The sequence below is a fragment of the Trachypithecus francoisi genome, unplaced genomic scaffold (genome assembly GCF_009764315.1).
Source record: "Trachypithecus francoisi isolate TF-2019V2 unplaced genomic scaffold, Tfra_2.0 Lachesis_group11, whole genome shotgun sequence".
NCBI classification, from domain to species: domain Eukaryota; kingdom Metazoa; phylum Chordata; class Mammalia; order Primates; family Cercopithecidae; genus Trachypithecus; species Trachypithecus francoisi.
In genome coordinates this window covers 115,634,898-115,650,788 of record NW_022681456.1, presented here as the reverse complement: position 1 = coordinate 115,650,788, position 15,891 = coordinate 115,634,898, and the positions used below count along the sequence as shown (strand labels likewise).

Genomic DNA, 15,891 nt, shown 5'->3' with positions numbered 1-15,891 from the left:
TTTTTCTCTAATCCAAACTTCTCTACAGAGTTCCACACATATAAGCCACATTACTATCTGTATATCCTACAGGAATCTCCAACTCATCAGCCCCAGATTAAAATCATCATCCTTCTTCCAAAATCATTAATTAAGAGTTGCTACTCTTCACCCATATTTACTAGGTCACTAAGTTCTATCAATTCCTTCTCAAAATATGTTCATGCTTGCCCCATCCTTTTCATCCTCATGACCACTAACATATTTCAGGGTTTTGCATTTATTCCCTAGGTTGTTACAAAGGTCTCCTTACAGGTCAAACCACATCTAGTTTCACTCTAAGCCATCCCTCAAACTGCTTCCAGACTGACTGTCCCCAAAATACAAATAAGATAATGTGACAACCATATGTAAAACATCATCCTTCATTGTTTACAGAGCAGGGTCCAATCTCTGTCATCAGATAGAATAAACTCTCCATGATATGTCTTCCTCTCTATTATCATCTCCCTCCAATTTCCTTAAAGATCCATCATATTGTTTCCTGCTCCTATACCTTCATGCATGCATACACACGTAAACACACATCACATATATACATACAATGTATATGTATATAAGTGCACACACATCACATACATACATACATAAAATATGTATGTATATATACATAAATGCATGCACATTGTTTCTAAATGGAAAGACTTCCCTCTCTTTATTGGTATACAGAGTGTCTCTGCCAAGATCTAATGTAAACATGACCTTCTCTTTGAAGCTTTCTGTTACCCTTCCACCTCTGCTGCCAGCTACACAATTACCACTCCCTACACTGTGCTACTAAGTGTGCCTAAATCAAACATGACTTTTATTATTGCACTGACAAGATTGTATTTCTATTATCTTTTGCATGTCTGTCTTCTGTAGAAAATTACAATTCTTTTTTTTTTTTGAAACAGGGTCTTACTCTGTCACCCAGGCTGGAGTGCAGTGGCATGATCTCGGCTCACTGCAACCTCTGCCTCCCGGGTTCAAATGATTCTCCTGCCTCAGCTTCCCGAGTAGCTGGGACTACAGGTGCACACCACCACACCCAGCTAATTTTTGTATTTTTAGTAGAGACAGGGTTTCACCATGTTGACCAGGCTGGTCTCGAACTTCTGACCTCAAAGTGATCAAACTCCCTCGGCCTCCAAAAGTGCTGGGATTACAGACATAAGCCACCCCACCTGGCTGAAAATTACAATTCTTTAAAGATAGGAAACATGACTTACTTACTAGCAGCATCTAGTGGCATTACCCTCTAAAAAACCTATAAATTAAGCTGTGTAGAATGAATGAAAGAAAAATACGAAGATAAACTACATTAATTATAAAATGCTTATTAATTTCTGAGATTACGTTGCAAGAGTAAGAACCACATTATACTCTGACAGAGAAAAGGCTTCAAGTTCAAACATCCAGAAGAAGTAACATTTGAAATCCAGTCACAATTTTAAAAAACAGTCTATCAGGTTTTAATACTTAATATCAGATGCTTTCCTAGGTAACAATTAAAGCCAGAAATTTTCAGAAAACATGCATTAGAAAAAAAGTAAAAAAGTAAAATAAATTGGTATTAGAATAATTTTAGAGGCAGAAAAGACTAAAAATCATTTGTTATGATATGAAAGCTTTGATATTAGTAAAATAATTATGCAGAACAATGTGAAACACATAAAATAACCCAGAAAAGGAAGAACCAAAATTATATATAATAATAGTAATAATAATCACTACTATTTATTGCTTATGACATGACAGGCACTGTGTTGCAGCTCTACAATCTTATCTTTCTATCTTCACAGTAAAGTTGAATGTAGATATTATTATTATTTATCTCATTTTGTGGATGATGAACCTGTGTCTAAGAAGGGTTGATCAACTTAATTTACCAAGGTCACATAGTCTAGTAAGTTACAGAATCACAGCTTAAATTCTGACTTGGGAGCCCAAGCTCTTATCTATTACATGCAAAGAGACAATTTCTTACCCATGTTTGACCATGTTTCTCCAGTCTCTTACAAGGAGAAATTAGGAATCATACCAGAACCAAACTTTATAGTAATTTTGGTAGTTGGATAAGATGAAATTTTGTGATCTTGCTCTTGGGATCATAAGAGCAACAGATGGGAATGGTCTTTTCCCTGCAGGGAACATGCTTCCCCTGTCGATCACCTATCCACTAAATAAACCTCAGGCTCACAGTGAGGATTGGACAGCTGACACTAGATGGTCATAGGAGGGAAGAGATGCTTCCTTTCTCTTGGGCTAGAAAGTGGTTGATGTTTGTCTCCCAGTAAAGGACACACCTGAATGGCTTTGTGGGAATTGAGGAGCTGCCCCTGACACATAGATCTAGTCAAGGTGTCTGCCTGATCAGAAATGGGGGACAAGAACAGGGATTGGTGTGAAAGTTGTAGTTAATTCTCAGGGATGTATCCCCTATCCATAGTTACCCATACAGTCTGATCTCACCTCTTCTATGACGAGTTAAAAAAAAAAAAAAAAATGGGAACAAGCCTGTGACCTTGCTTTCAACAAAGCAAGAGTACAGAGCAGTACAGCTTCTCCTGGACCAGTGTGGAGGTAACAAAAGCAGTGAACAAGGGCAGGTAACTGTGCCCAGCAAGGCTGATGTTTCATGAGGGTCAGGGGCAACAGAGCAGCCCAACAGATACAAAGTACAGAAGGATGGATTCAACAAATTAATAAATGGCTCAACATACATCGATCATTGAAAGTAAATGTGATCTTATTTTTAGTTGCAGACCGTTGAGGCTTAGACCTCTGAATCACATTCATCGTACTGACGCCCTGCTTTAAGATCTTCTGTGCCTCCCTACTGTCTTCAAAAGGAAGTTCAAGTTCCTGAGCATCCCACAAACAAGGCAATTCATGAACAGCCCATTGCTAATGTCCTCTCTCACCAGCCTTCTGACCCCACACAAAGGCCCTCATATTCAAATGTACTAAATTACGAGCGTTTCTCCAAATGTGGGCTTTTGTCCTCTTTTGCCTCTGAACACACGATAATTTCTGTTTCTAATTCTTTTCCCCAAACTGCTTCTGCCCCTAAAACTCATTCTTTGCAGCTCAACTCAAAAGTTCCTTTTTAAAAGAGCCTTTGTGACTAGAATGCAACTTATGTGATCGCTTCAATTTCCTATTAAAATCCTAAGAAAACATATACTTTATTTATTATTTATTTATTGAGATGGAGTTTTGCTCTTCCTGCCCAAGCTAGAGTGCAATGGCGTGATCTTGGCTCACTGCAACCTCTGCCTCCCAGGTTCAAGCAATTCCCCTGTCTCAGCCTCCCTGGTAGCTGGGATTACAGGTGCTCGCCACCACGCCCAGCTACCTTTTTGTATTTTTAGTAGAGACAGGGTTTCACTATGTTGACTAGGCTGGTCTCGAACTCTTGACCTCAGGCGATCCACTCACCTCAGCCTCCCAAAGTGCTGGGATTATAGGCGCGAGCCACTGCACCTGGCTAGAAAATGTATACTTTAGAATTGATCACTCCGTATCGTTATGCTATGTTTACATATCTGCTTCTTTTCTGCATAATGTGCTCCTAGCGTGCCTGGCCCATGGTAGGATGCAATAATATTTGCTGAGTGAATGAATGACTGGTAATTCTCTTGATCACGCATAGTAGCTGCTGTAGTCCTCAGAGATTTGCATGTGCTCTTTCTTTTGTGAGAAGTCATGTATCCTGGAGGCTGATTCTTCCTTTAATTTGCAAATTAACTTAACCAAAATTGAAATTAGTGAGGAGGGCATAAAGGACTTAAACATTCTGACAATATTTTATCTTCCTTCTTTAGCTGCAGTCATTGACGTTATTGCTGTTTCTTTCATGTATTATATTAACTAAATTGATCATTCTTACAGCATGTTCAAATGTTTAAAATATAGATATCTTGCTTGTGGCTCCCTAGATGGCTGCTAGAGGAGGTGGATCTTTCTTTTCACTTGCTCACTGATTTTCTCACAATGGACACTTTCCTAGTGCCCCTTTATCCTACATGCACACAAAAAGGTACACACAAAACGATCCCCTTAAACAAGGTACAGTATTTGAAATAAATGAGAGTATTTTAGGAAACAAAGGTTGGATAAATTCTCCCCATTCATACCAACTGTGACTTCAGCACAGCTCTTTGTAAATAAGTCATTCACAATCATGTGATTTCCTGGCATGGTCATCCTATTCATGGAGTAAAAGAATGTATTGATCTGATTCTTGACCTAATAATCAAATTTCATCAAACTTTTATGCAAATTTGATTTATAGCAGTCTAGAATAGAGATTCGTGCTTGCTTTTTAAACAATATGTTTTTACAGAATAGACTGTTTTCACTAGAAGTTCTGTTTCAGATTTTATGATCTCTCTCTATATATGCGTATTTTTTGAGATGGGATCTCCCTCTGTCACCCAGGCTGCAGTGCAGTGGCACAGTCACTGCTCACTGCAGCCTCAACCTCCCAGGCTCAAGTGATCCTCCTGCCTCAGGCTTCTGGGTAGCTGGGACCAGAGGCATATGCCATCATCTCCAGCTAATTTTTTTATTTTGTAGAGCTAGAGTCTCCCTATGTTGCCCAGGCTGACTCAAACTTCCGGACTCAAGCAATCCTCCCCCTCGGCTTCCCAAAGTAATGGGATTCGAGGCATGAACCACCACAACTGGCTTGATCTTTCTATTTTTAATTATTGGGGGAGAGCACCCACTAGCCTCTTTGTCTCACTGCGTTCCAATTCTACTATTCTGCTAGTATTTCATTGCATATAAAAGGTTATGAATAATGACTCATTAATGAGGTTGACAACCTTACACACTCCTTCCTCACAATTGTGGAATGGAAGCTTTGTGTTTTTATGTAGTTACATTAACCATCTACTAACTACTTTACCACTGATTTTGTATTCTTGTCACTTCATGGTCTGTGCAATTTTCGCCAAATATGTGTCCAAAAATGTATTAAAAATATTATTCTTTTTTCAACACTCACCCAAGTCAATGTTAACAGGCTCTACATGCTATCAGCCTCCATACCAAGATTTCATTTGCAACAGTTGTTTAAATTATTTTTTGATTGTAAAGTATTTCATACATTTAAAAAGGGATAGAGACAATTAGCACAGGGAATGCTCGACACCATTAGTCATCAGAGAAAAGCAAATCAAAACCACAATGAGATACCATTTCACGTTCAATAGGATGGCTGTAATTAGAAAAGATGGACAATAACAAGTGTTGGTCAGGCTGTGAAGAAATTAGACCCCTCACACATTGCTCGTGAGAATGTAAAACAACGCATCTGCTTTGGAAAACAGTTTGGCAGGTCCCCTAGGTTGCACATAGAATTACCATATGACCTACCTATTCCACTCCTAAGGAATATAAACATATGTTCACATAATAACTTGTATACAAATGCTCATAGCAGCACTATTCCTAACAGTCAAAAGTAGAACAATCCAAATGTTCATCAACTGATGAATGGATAAACAAAATGTAATATACCCCAAAATGGAATATTATTTTGCCATAAAAAGGAATGAAGTGCTGATACATGCCACAACCGAAATGAAACACTGAAAACATCATGCTAAGTGAACAAAAGCCAATCACAAAAGACTACATATGTATGATTCCATTTATATAAAGTGTCCAGAATAGGTCGATCTATAGTGATCAAAAGTAGATTGCTGGTTTTCTAGGGTTGTGAACGGTTGGGAGAAACTGGGAAGTGAATGCTGGTGGATACATGATTTCTTTTTGGGACGATGAAAATGTTGTAAGATTGATCATAGTGATAGTTGCACAACTCTGTGAGTATCCTGAAAACCTTTGAATTTTACAATACAAATTGAGTAATATATATGGAATATGTTATATTTCAGTAGAACTGTTAGGAAATAAATAAAATGAATAATTTTTAAAACCCTAAATAATTACATAGGCAATATGTAGTAGACACTCATTAAAATATCTCCAACATTTAAAACTATGTTTGCCAGGCCAGGCGCAGTGGCTCACGCCTGTAATCCCAACACTTTGGGAGGCCAAGGTAGGAGGATCTCTTGAAGTCAGGAGTTCGAGACCAGCCTGGCCAACATGGCGAAACCCCATCTGTACTAAAGATACAAAAATCAGTCAGGTGTGTTGGTACGTGCCTGTAATCCCAGCCATTCGGGAGCCTGAGGCAGGAGAATAACTTGAACCCTGGAGGCGGAGGTTACAGTGAGCTGAGATCATACCACTTCACTCCAGCCTGCAGGACAGAGTGAGACTCTGTCTAAAAATATATATTTATATAATATATATAGTTTAATATATATGTTTGCCAATTTTGCACCAGATTTTTTTAAGAAACAAAAAGTTACAAAATAAGTTGAAATCCCCTCTCTTCACTTTGCCCATTTTGCCTAGAAAGAACAACTATCATGAAGTTGGTGCACATCATTTCCATCTATATTTTTGTCCTTTTCATGTGTGTTATTATTTTTGAGATGGAGTCTTGCTGTATAAACCAGGCTGGTCTTGAACTCCTGGGCTCCAGGAATCTTCCCACTTCAGCCTCCTGAGTAGCTAAGACTATAGGCATGCATCACTGCACCCAGTCCATATTTTTGTCCTTTTACTACTTATATGTATGTCTATAAATAAAACATGAGTCTATTTGGAATGTTTTTTACATTTTACATAAATGGCATAATGAAAAAATAGACTTCACAGCTTGCTTTTTACACATTGTGTGGTGTTTTAAAAGTTTAAATCTGTCCATATAAACATATGTAGATGTAGTTTATGTACTTAAATTCTGTATAGTATTCCATTGTGCTAAAATAACACAATTAATATCTATTGTTCTAGTGGTGAAAATATAAGTTGTTTCCAAATTTTAATCACTACAAAAAATACTGGGAAAAAACATTTCTTGAATATGTTTCTGTGGGCATGTCTACATATATTTATCTAGGGGTATATACCTGAAGTTGGAAGTTTCTAGGTTATAGGTTATGATCAGTTTAAATAAAGCACAGTATAAGCTTATTTTCAAATCTTATACCAAACTGCATCCTTGTTGGCAGTGGTTGAACTTATTACCTCCAACCCCTGGTCATCATTTAAAATTATCATTTCAAATTTTTTGTCAATTTGATGGTAATGAAATAATATCTCATTGCATTTTAATTTTATTTTCTTGAATTATGGTGAGATCAAACTTTTTTTTCATGTGTTTGTTGCTATTTAGGTGTTGGTTCTGTAAATGTTTTTCTTTTCCTTTGCAAGGACTGTTTATATAGTCTGGATAATAATCCTCTGTTAGTTATACATATTTCAAAAATCTTTCCCAATTTTGGCTTGTATTTTAAAATTTTAAATAGCATTGTTGTCAGATGCAAATTTTAAATTTTTGTATTATTAAATTTAACCATTTGTGTCCTAATGGCCAGGAATTTTAGTGATATGAACATATTCTGCTATATTTTTTCTAAACATTGTAAGGTTTTGGTTGTCATATATGGATGTTAATCCACCTGAAATTTATTTTTTGTATTGTATAAAATAGATAAATACTTTTTTTTTTTTTTTTTTTTTTTTGAGACGGAGTCTCGCTCTGTAGCCCAGGCTGGAGTGTAGTGGCCGGATCTCAGCTCACTGCAAGCTCCGCCTCCCGGGTTTACGCCATTCTCCTGCCTCAGCCTCCCGAGTAGCTGGGACTACAGGCGCCCGCCAACTCGCCCGGCTAGTTTTTTGTATTTTTTAGTAGAGACGGGGTTTCGCCGTGTTAGCTAGGTTGGTCTCGATCTCCTGACCTCGCGATCCACCCGTCTCGGCCTCCCAAAGTGCTGGGATTACAGGCTTGAGCCACCGCGCCCGGCCGATAAATACTTTTATCCTTTTCCTCAAATGGCTACTTGTCCCACAACCCTTGCCCTACTGATTTATAAGTGTTGTATATCAAGTTTCCTGTATAGATTTTTGTGTTTCTGAATTATTTATTCTTTCCCCTTAGTCTATTTGTCTTGCCTTATGTTAATAAAATGCCGTTTTAATTGCTATACCATATAAGTCTTGCTATCTTGTTTTTTCTTGTACCCTATCAGCATTGACCAATCACAGAATCAGAATAAACTTGAGAAGCAGTATACTTGGGGAAATAAATTTCTCAAAATGATAGAAAGTTGGCACTGGCTCTGGAATGCTATTTGGAATAATTTGCAGTGGTACCTGTTAGTGATATGTGCAACTATCTGAAAATGTTTTTAATCACAGCCAACTGCTATTATTTTAGTTTATAAAGATAACCGTCTTTCAACTTTGAATACTGCATCTATAAAATAGAAGAGTTTTCATCTGAAGTTGTATAGAATACCATTAAAACACTGGCGCTATAAGAAACACATAGAACCTTTTTTAAGCTTCTTATACATAATATAACACTATGTGTCCATGAGAAAATCATTTTAAAGGCAAGATAACTAAATTCTGGAATAGTAAGGCATGTTAATCATAATATGAAATCTGTCATGCATAGCAGACATTTATATATATTCTGTCTTTAAGTTTTACTGCCAAAAAGTGTTGAATATAAGGAAACATACTGATGGAACAAAATAAGAACATGAAAAAGGTCTTACTACAGTAGGAGTTAGCACTAACTAGCAACATTTCTAACCCTCAGCTGTCATAATGCCTGTTGGGATATTTCATCTGAATAGAACACCACAAATTAAAACACGACATTTCTCAGATGATTTGCCCCCCTATCAGTTTCCCTTCTTCAGCTTCTTTATTTCTGTCATGTGTACCCTTGTCTTTACAGTTTCTCAATTATAAAAGCTTGGTGTTATCTTTTATTTATTTTACCTCCGTATACTCTGTCTATGGTAGGCAGAATAATGGCTTCCTCCCTTTCCCCCAAAGATGTCCATGTCCTAATTTCTGAAACCTATGAATATGCTACATTATATCCAAGGGGGGTATTATGGTTGCTAATAAACTGACCTTAAGGTTAAAAATTTATCCTAGATTGTACAGGAGGGCCCAATGTAATCAACAGCATCCTTTAAGTATGAAGATGGAGATGGAAGAGTCAGGGTCAGAGTGATGCAGCCTCAGAAAGACTCAAAAGGAAATTTCTGGCTTTGAAGATGACAGAGATTCAGGAGCCAAGGAATGCAGGCAACCTCTAGAACCTGGAAAAGGCAAGAAAACAGATCTCCTACAGCCCCCGGTAGGAAGGCAGCCCTATTGAAATCTTGATTTTAGCCCAGTGGAACCAATTTCAGGCCTCTGACCTTTCAGGATGGTAAGATAATAAACTTGTGCTGCTCTAACCCATCTAGTCTGTGGTCATTTGGTAGAGCAGCAATAGGAAACGAATACACAATTCAATTACCAATCATATCTTCATTGATTCTTTTTTTTTTTTTTTTTTTTTTGAGACAGGGTCTTGCTCTGTCACCCAGGCTGGAGCCATCTTGGCTCACTGCAGCCTTGACCTCCTGGATTCAAGCAATCCTCCCACCTCAGCCTCCCAAGTAGGTGGGACTACAGGCACAGGCCACCACACTTGGCTAAATTTTTTGGATTTTTTGGTAGACACAGGGTTTCTCCATGTTGCCCGGGCTGGTCTTGAACTCCTAAGCTCAAGCCACTTACACACTTCAGCCTCCCAAAGTGCTGGGATTACAGGCGTGAACCAACATGCCTGGCTGATTGATTCTTATGTTCTACTTCCTCTCAAATGGCTTTCTAATCGGGATAAAATGGCAGACCCCACTTCTGGCCTTCCTTTGTTAGCTTCTGGTTGTTGCCATAGATTCTTAACAATGATATAAAGCAGTAGTTTCCAGCCTTTTTGGCACCAGGGATGGGTTTCATTGAAGATAATTTTTTTACAGACCCAGGGAGTGTGGGATAGTTTGGAATGATTTAAGTGCATTACGTTTATTGTGTGCTTTATTTATATTATTATCACATTGTAATATATAATGACATAATTATACAACTCACCATAAGGCACAATCAGCTGGAGTCCTGGACTTGTTTTCCTGCAACTAGACAGTCCTATATGGGGGTGATGGGAGACAGTGACAGATCATCAGGCATTTGATTCTCATAAGGAGTGTGGAACCTAGATCCTAGATCCCTCCCATGTAGCATTCACAATAGAATTTGCACTCCTATGGGAATCTAATGCTAGGGCTGATCTGACAGGAGGTGGAGCTCAGGTGGTAATGGGAGGTATGGGGAGCAGCTGTAAAAACAAATGAAGCCTCACTCACTCACTCACTGCTCACCTCCTGCTGTGTGGCCCAGTTTCTACCAGACCACAGACCGGTACCAATCTGTGGCCTGGGGGTTGGGAACCCCTGATATAGGGGATCTAGTCCTAAACTGTGAGTCAGGTCTAGCCTATTTCTGCTGTTAATCAGCTTTTGACCTTAGGCAACCTCTCTGCTAAATTTCCTTGCTCTCCACCCCTAATACACACACACACACACACACACACACACACACACACACACCAGACACCAGAAATTGAGTGAGTTGACTAAGATGATTATTACATTTCTTTCTAGTTCTGCTTAGTATCATTTTGTAGTCTGTCTCTTGCTTCCTCGCATTTTCTATACATCAATCCAGAACTCTTCTTAAAACCTGTTTGGTATAAATTAAATTCTTACGTAGAAGCATGCATTGACTTTTCACTGCTTAGAGATTAAATAAGTCCCTATTAGAGACCTCTAACCACCTGCCCACTCCCCATCTCTCTGTAACAGTTTTTCTTTTCCAGGGTTCATTACTCACTGCAGCAAAACAGGTCTCATTCACCCCTGAGACATCATCTGGTCAGGCTCTTCCTCCTTCCTGAAATACCCCTCGCATCTGTATCTAGTTATCAGAGTCCTGCTCTTTCTGTAAAAGACCCAGCAACTACCACTCCCCTGGGACTGTTCCTCCCCCACAATTGCTGCCTACACTGTGTTTCTCAAACCAAATTATCATGAGAACTTACAAATGATCTAAGTTTTCCAACTCAACACTGAAGATTGAGGATGGTAGAGAGATGACAGAAGAGGGATAAAAGAAAAGAGAAACTAGTTCAAAAGAGTAAGGCTTTGCCTTTCAAGTCTCCGGAAGGAGTGGGGGAACAAATGTGTTTGGAACTGATCCAATATGACTTGCGTTATTATTTCTTTATCAGTATGTCTTGTCTCCCAAGGTATAAGCCCTTAATGTTGAAGTCACTTCTAATATTTCTTTTTATCCTTGTCATTTTTTAAAAAAAGATGTCTTACCAAGAAAAACTACTTACTTGTTTGCTCAGTGTTGTAATACATAAATGACAATGACATTAATACACCAAATCCAGTTTTAGTTTCCACAATTCATGAGGATACAAAATGCTTAATGAGCTCTCAGCCAAGTGTTTGTTAAATTCCTGCTTGTGTATAGTACATGTTAGCAAAATAATCCCCAGCACTGGACGGTGTGGACTCTCAATCCCCCTCATTCCTTGGCCTCCGAATCCCACTTTTCAGCAGCACTTTTTGGTAGATGCCAAATGTAACTCATAGTTATCTAATCCGTCTTGAATGTCTCTGGTTTCTGGGAGGGTGTTCCTCCTACCAGTGGTCCAAAGCCTACTTCATTGCAAGCTGTGTAGTCACAGTCATATTGCCAGGGCAGTCAGCTTCATCTAGTGGAGCAACACAGAGGCCTTGAATGAATCCAAGATGTGGTTCACTGTCCAAAAGCAAGGGTAATTTCTTAAGAAACTGGGCATCTATGAAAGGTAGCATAAAAATTAATTCCATTCTGAAACTTTATGAGAAATTTTTAGATTTCCTCAATTTAGTTAACTCATAATAGTACTTAGATTCTTTGCTTGAAACTTTCTATCCAAACCATCTATTCAGCCAATATTTGCAGGCCTGACTAGAGCATTATCTTCATGGAAGCTCTCTCCAACTTTGCCATTTTATTCTAAAACCAGAAGAACTTCTGTATGATCCATTTACACTGCAATACTCCAAAATGCTAATAGCTGAGTGGTCATGACGAAGGTGAGCTCTTGGCTCAAGTCTGGGGTAATAAGTTTAATCCAAAGTGAACCTGAGGACTTGGTCTGAAATCCCAGACACTGTGTCAGCACATATCCGTCCTTGAGAATCTAACAAGTACTATTTTAAAATTGTTTCATATAGCTAAGTATTTCACTTTTTCCTATTTGTTCTCTTCCTAGTCAGCTCTCTTCCAGGTTTTTCCTTTCTTTTGTTTCCCACACTTAAGTTCATTTCTACACACATATTGTACCAACTGTCAGTAGCATACAAATGCCTCCTTCTTTGGCTTGTCAGTGACATAAATTTTCTCTAATATAACCTGACAAGGGCATTGTATTAGAAATGTCATTTATTTCTCTCGTTTAGTCATAGATTTTAAGTCTCTTTCAAAGACTGTATCTTTCTCACAGAAATTCCTTTGCCTACACAATATTTCTGTTTCCCACACAGAACATATATTTATATGTGACATAATGAAGCTGCAAGGAAATGACTCTTTCAGCTTTTTAAAACCACAGTAGTAGCTTGGAGCTAATATAAAATGGGCTAGTTATTTCTATCATACACACATACAGATACATGTATTACACTATCATCTTTAAAGCATGTATCATGTACATTCTCATTCACATACACAGCCATGCATATAAATTAACTGTTGCTACACAGCCACAATCTCTCACATTTCCATATTCTTCCAATCTTTCTCCCTCTCTTCTACTTCTTAACTATGTTCATCATAACCAGGACTATAACATACTGGGTAAACTGGCTATCATGCCCAATATATCTGGAAAAACATTTAGATACACTGCTTTACAGAATGAACACGGCTGGAATCCAGAAAACAGTGCAAATTTTTTAAAAATTGTAATATTACATCATCTTACTTGAGGCTATAGAATAAACCTTACACGGTTACCTTCAAGTCTTCTCTCTTCTGAGAATCCTCAATTCTTTTCTTTTCTATCTTTCAGCAGTTGGTGCTAAAAATGGTGAGTTGCCACCACCCCATAATGTGCTAGCTCTCTCTTGGGAGAGCACAGGTGAATTGAGGGCTCTTTATAATCCTTCATAGACATGGGCTGGGACAGCTCAGAATCTTCAGAGTCAAGCAACTGTAAGACAAACAAATATTTTTCTTTCTAATATTGGTCACCACTCATGGCAAAATTTCATTGCACGATCATGCTTTAAAGAACTAGACCTGATGATAGAAAGAAATTCTTTTCCCTTACCCCTTAGCTATTGCATTCAACCCTCCTTTCCGCCCACCGACCCACCCTCCTGGGACTATTGACTGGTGTAATAATCCCAGAACATTGTCTCCCTCATAGAAAGACTAAAGCATCCTTACCTTCATAGAATGACAAGTAAAGTGATGTCCTTGGAATTTCTGCTTGAATTTGGTGCCCTGGGCCCTCTTACTGAGAGATCAGATTCCAGGGTGAGAGTAACAGGCCAACTAGCCAAGAAAGAAAGCTATTTGTTTTTCTTTTTAACTATGAAAAGACCCTGCTTGTGAGTATATTTTAGAAAGAAGAAAGGAAGGATAAAAAAAAAAAAAGAAAGCAAGAATATCTCTGGAACTTTGTCCTGTTTTCTGCAACAAAATGTGAATGAATAGTTCAAAGAGTGAAAACTTTTAGTGATGGCTGATGTCTCTCAGGGACAAGCTGGATCCCCAATGTTTTGAAGATCTTTGAGCCCAAAAATCGATAATCAGAAAAGTACTTTTTGTTTGCTTAATGTATCCCTGTTCTGATTTCAATTAAACTCCAAATTTTGTTTTAAAACAATAGATGAAGATGACAGACAGTCCTCTTCTGCCACACACATGTAACATCTAGCTGTACATAGCAGATACAGATGCCCCGAGAGTCTTGAAGTCTAGCTCAGGGTGACCCAGGTTATATCACGGCCTAGGCAAAATTGTGGCTTGCTTCAGTCTTCAGGTCCACATGGGGCAGTTGCGTTATGCAATTGCTTTGGGTAAGAGTAACCGACTATCCAGAATGGATGGTCAGGATTTAAGGAAATTCCCTGGGAATGTCTTGACAAAGTCGGTCCAGCCTTTGGGACAGCAATATAGCTCCTGGGATGTAGGCAAAATCTGACTAATGTATGAGACTTAACAAGGAAGATGTACATAACAATGGAAGACAGAGAAACAGTGAGTATAAAACTAAAATTGGGGAAGAGGCCAATGCAAGCTTCAAGGTCATGCTGACGTAGTTGAGGAGGAGTAAAATATCCCAGGATGAAATCCCTTAATCAGCAAGAATCCTTCTAATTTCAAAATGTAAGCTCTTTAAGGGCAAGAACCTATGACTTTTGTTGGGAAAGGCAACCTGCTAACAGGCCCTAAGAGTCCCTGTCCAGTCTTGCTGTGAAATCTTGGATATACCAAGAATGCATGGCTCTCACTGGTCTTCACTCAGGCCTTTCTTCAGGATTATGTTTGTGGCAAGTGACAGCCTTGGAGGGATAAGGTAGTATCTTCTCCTAGACAAAGAATGGACTTGTTACCCTGCACTCTGAAAGTTCTCTAAGCACAGTGTTCCCCTCTCTAATGAGTGTGGAGGCATCTGTACAGGCCCCCCTGTGTCGTCCCCATGAAATCTGGGGGTTGTGGAAAACTGATAGAAGAAAATGTGAAGATCACGCTGCCTGTTGCATTATAAGTAATAGAGTCCTTTACCTCCGATTCAAGAGTCTCGTACCTTTTCCCAGGTCCATGATAGAGTAACAGGCTAGCCTATTAGAAAGTAGAGTAAAATCCCAGACTGTCTATAGTTTCTGACAGCTATATCCCCAGCACCTAGAAAAGTGAAAACACATGGCATCCTATTTATTAGTGGTTAAAAGTTTGTGCTAGGTGTTCACTGCTCAAATTTAATTAAATCAAATTAATGGGATTTTCATTAAGAAATATTTCTAATAATTTCTGAATATTTGCCAAATCATATATTAAACAGTTACCAAAAAAATATTTGAGAAAGAGCATCAGCATTTTAATTGCATTACATATAATGTTTTAAATTCATTTGTTTAATTCTAAAGAGAGCCATTTTATGAAGATAATAAATAACAAAAATAAGGACATTTAAAAAATCTTTCATTATTAATTTTTCAGTGTATTCAGACCAGAATCCACATTGAGAAGCCTTGGAAAAATAAGTAACTCAATTTCCCCCTCTGGTCTAAGTAGAAGACATTGATTCAAGTTCCTCTGAGTTCCATTAAGATTTCAGAGGTAATCCTCTCCCTTGTGTCTACAATTGATTTAACAATAAAATGACCTCTGATTAGTTATACCTTTCAACAGAAAAACATTCTGTTATAAAGAATTATAATACTCACACAATAAAGAATTAAACCGTTTAGACTTGAACTAACATTTGCAGGACATGTGTTGTGTACCCATCTGTGTGTGATGCGCTTTCACATAAACAGTGATACAAAATCTCTTGGCAACACCTAGCCAGTGGTAAGTCCCTGTAACTGGCTCATTGTATTTTTTTTTCAGTATATTGCAATCCTTTTTGTATGTGGGTTCCACACCTTTCTAAATATTTAGTAATTTAAAGGAAAGGCAACCTTTTGTTTCCTGGTGAGAGGTTATGGAATTTGTTTTAACCGAAATGGAGAACTTCCTTTTCATTTCAAGTAATGTGACACTGTAAGCTGCTAGCATGGACCCAAGTAACACTGAAACAAAACTTCAGGCCAAACGGATCATCAGTGTTTAATTCAAATCTTTAAGAATGGCGACTGCCTG

At 38.3% G+C, this 15,891-nt stretch overlaps 1 long non-coding RNA gene across 1 annotated transcript; it reads right to left on the bottom strand.

Moving 5' to 3' along the window:
• Positions 1-11,469: 11,469 nt before the first annotated feature.
• Positions 11,470-14,924, bottom strand: LOC117090449. Its single transcript, XR_004440013.1, has 3 exons — positions 14,834-14,924; positions 13,033-13,228; positions 11,470-11,790 (listed from the first exon to the last, which is right to left on the bottom strand). It is a non-coding gene; the product is annotated as an uncharacterized LOC117090449 (long non-coding RNA).
• Positions 14,925-15,891: the final 967 nt, after the last annotated feature.